Source organism: Galeopterus variegatus, unplaced genomic scaffold, assembly GCF_000696425.1.
Source record: "Galeopterus variegatus unplaced genomic scaffold, G_variegatus-3.0.2 Scaffold765, whole genome shotgun sequence".
NCBI classification, from domain to species: domain Eukaryota; kingdom Metazoa; phylum Chordata; class Mammalia; order Dermoptera; family Cynocephalidae; genus Galeopterus; species Galeopterus variegatus.
This window is the reverse complement of record NW_007726876.1, coordinates 299766-303425: the sequence shown is the minus strand read 5'-3', so window position 1 is coordinate 303425 and position 3660 is coordinate 299766. Positions and strand designations below refer to the sequence as shown.

Below are 3660 nucleotides of genomic sequence, written 5' to 3'. Positions count from 1 at the left end.
TCTTGATGTCATGCTGAGGTACACTCCAGGGCCTTTAGTTCTGGGGTGCACTCTTGTGTCCTTTGATAAGTGCCCCCTTTCAACCTAAGCTAGCTGGAGTGAGTTTCTGCTTCTTTTAATAAGAATATTTTTAAATAAAATATGCAGGCTCTATGTGGAAGCAAAAGGGAGAAGTAGAGAATTCAAGATCTATATGAGGGCTGGCTCATGGCTCACTTGGGAGAGTGTGGTGCTGATAACACCAAGGCCACGGGTTTGGATCCCTATATAGGGGTGGCTGGTGAGCTCACTTGAGGGAGCGTGGTGCTGACAGCACCAAGTCAAGGGTTAAGATCTCCTTACCAGTCATCTTTTTAAAAAAAAAAAAAGAAGAGCTTTCAGGAAATAAAATGAGTTTCCTCAAGAGTAGATCATTCATTCATTCACTTGTTCATTTTTTTCATGTTTTTCTTATCCCAGTTAGTATATATTGAATACCTCTCATGTGCCAGGAACTCTTCCTGTCCCCAGGGACAAAGCAGTGAATATGATAGAAAGGCCTTGACTCTCATAGAGGTTATCTTCTAAGGTGGTAATAGAGACTTTTGAAGATCATGCATGTGCTCTGGCAATAGGGTCCTGGGCTTTTGGGCAAGAAAATTATTTGATTAGGTCTCCAGTTTAGGAGAATGCCTCTGGTAGAGGTGTTTATAGGACACAGAGGAGAAGAACCAGGGGCAGGAAAGCTGATAAGATTCTAGTCTGGGTGGAAAAGCCTTGTGATACAAGGGTGCATCTCATCACAGGCAGCAGCAGTAGCACTAAAACTTATGAGAGCTTATTATGGGCGAGGTACTGTGTTAAGTATTTTACTTTTATTATCTCAATTTAGCCTCACAGCACCTTTGTGAGGGAGATACAATTACTATCCCTATTTCAGATAAGTTCTTCAGTGAAAGAAAAAGTCAAAATGGTAATTGAAATCCAATTAGAACAAAATAAAAACAGAGCACTATATGTACGTTAAAACTGGTGGGGTGAGGTCAAAGCAGTACTCAGAGGGAAACGTATAGCTTTAAAATGCATTTACTAGAAAATAAAAAGAAAAAAGATTGCTAATAAACATTTTAACTCAAAAAACGTGAAGAAGAAAGACAAAACAATATCAAAAAGGATAGAAGAAAGAAACAAAGTCAAATGTAAAAGTTGGTAAAGTAGGGGCCGGCCCGTGGCTCACTTAGGAGAGCGTGGTGCTGACAACACCAAGTCAAGGGTTAAGATCCCCTTACCGGTCATCTTCTAAAAAAAAAAAAAAAGTTGGTAAAGTAGAAACAAAAAAGAAATAAGCAATTTGATTATTTTACAGATGAAGAAGTTGAAGCTCAAAGAGGTTAAATAACTTGTCTGAGATGACAGTGAGCTAGGGGTTAGCAGAGTTGAGACTTGAATCTGCATCTCTTTAGATTCCAGACTCTGAGTTCTTAACTACAGTGGGTTTGGGGTCTAAGATCTCTCAGATGCTGACAGCTATGGGTTGAATGTGTCCCCTCAAAGTTCATGTGCTAAAAATTTGATCCCCTTTGTAACAGTGTTAAGAGGGTGGGAAATCTGATTATGGTATTTGAAAGGTGAATGTGGGGCCTTGAAAAGGTGATTGGATTGTGAGGACCATGCCCTCACGAACAGATTAATCTATTCATAGAGTAATGGGTTAATGGGTTAATGGGTTATCATTGGCATAAACTGGTGGCTTTATAAGGAGAGCACATAAAAATACTTTTATCATTCTCACCATGTGATACTCTGGTCATAATGGGACTCTGTAGTGAGTCCCCACCAAGAAGGTGGCTCTCATCAGATGTGCCTCCTTGACCTTGAACTTCCCAGTCTCCAAAACTGTAAGAAATAAATTTCATTTCTTTACCCAGTTCCAAGAATTCAGTTATAAGCAACAGAAAATGGACTAATACACTGATCACTTTTTTTTATGCGTTTGACAGAAGATGTACTTTATTTGTCTCTAGGTGGCCCCTTTAGCCAGCCCTAGCACATGTAAAATGAATGCTAAGGTGAGATTCCCAGAGGGAGGAACTACCTCAGTCAGCCTAACCTAGGGAAGTAACCAGACTACAGCTTGAAGGACTATCAACATTTCCACACATAAAGGAGCAATCAGGGACTGCCAGTTGCCTCCTGAACTGGTAGGGTGACCGTCTGGTTCCAGTTAATGTAGGACTTTCCCCGTTTTAGCACTAAAATTCCCATGTCCTGGGAAACCCCTCAGTCTTGAGCAAACTGAGGTGTTTGGTAACCTTATCAGGTTGCCCCTAATGCTTGGGAATTCCAGAACATTCTGATGGTAGAGTGTGCCAGTGGTCCTCAAGCTCAGAGTAAGAATGAACTACATCTGGGGTTTGGATCTCGGTACTGACCAGCTGCCAAAAACATAAAACAGAAAACAATAAAAAAACAATGAACTACATCTGCACACCTGAAGCACCCATTACAAATAAGGATACCTGGTCTCCCTTCAGCAAACCGACTAATGAAAAATCTACTGGGATGTGGCCCAAGAATTTGTATTTCCCCCAGGGGATTTTTATGCACATTTAAGTTTGGGGAACCTAAGTTCTCAAATTATAGAATTGCAGGCCCCAGATGGAGGCCACTGTGGAGAGTGCGCAAGATGAGAGGAGCAGAGAGAACCTTAGCTTTGGAGTTGAGCAGGCACCTCGCTTCCCATTTGTCTCTGAATGATAAGTGACCTCCCCAAGCCTCAGTTTTCTTAGATAGTAAATGGAGATAATTACAGAATATAATATGTGTAAAGCCCCTAACATCTAGTAAATGTCTGATAAATCTTAGTTCCCTTTCCTTAGACTTTGACTGAGAATCACTAAGAACTGGACGTAAAAAGCAATTCTGTATATGTAAATCCTACTTTTCAGAATATTTCCCCATGAAGAGCTCAATTTAAAAATCCGCCGTGAAGCATCTTTTAGAATTGAACATGAATTCGAAAGATTTTATTTCATTCTGAAAAATAAAATCAAAAATTCGCCCTGCTTCTTTTCCAGGTTTCTCCTCTTTATGGCTTGGCTGTTAAGAAGCTCAAAGTCAAACAGTGAAAATCGAATCATTTAAAAAGCCACTCATGAGTAGCATGTTTGTATAGTTCTCTTTTTTGTTTGTGTGTTTTTGGCGACTGGCCAGAACAGGGATTGAACCCTGGACCTTGGTGTTATCAGCACCACACTCTAACCAACTGAGCTAACCAGCCAGCCCTGTGGTTCTCTTTTGAAAAGACTCAGTATCTATTGAAGTGTTCTTTTTTTTTTTTTTTAATTGAAGCATTCTTATGGCAGACATATTATTGATTTTTTTTTTTTAGCTTTTTGTTTTGAAGTCACTATAGTTTCACAGGAAGTTGCAAAGATTGTAGAGAGGTCCCATGTACCTTCATCCAGATTCCCCCAGGGGTTACATCTTACATAGCTATCGTGCAATACCAAAACCAGGAAACTGACAGTGGTACTGTGCGTGTAGTTTTATGCTATTTTGTCACATATATAGATGATCAAGATAAAGAGCTGTCCCATCCCCACGAAGGTCTCCCCCATACCATCCCTTTTAGTCATGCCCACACCTCTCCTTTTCACCATCCTAACCCCTGGAAGCCAC

At 40.4% G+C, this 3660-nt stretch overlaps 1 non-coding gene across 1 annotated transcript; it reads right to left on the bottom strand.

The window, feature by feature from the left end:
- Positions 1-3185: 3185 nt before the first annotated feature.
- Positions 3186-3259, bottom strand: TRNAI-GAU. Its single transcript has one exon. It is a non-coding gene; the product is annotated as a tRNA-Ile (tRNA).
- Positions 3260-3660: the final 401 nt, after the last annotated feature.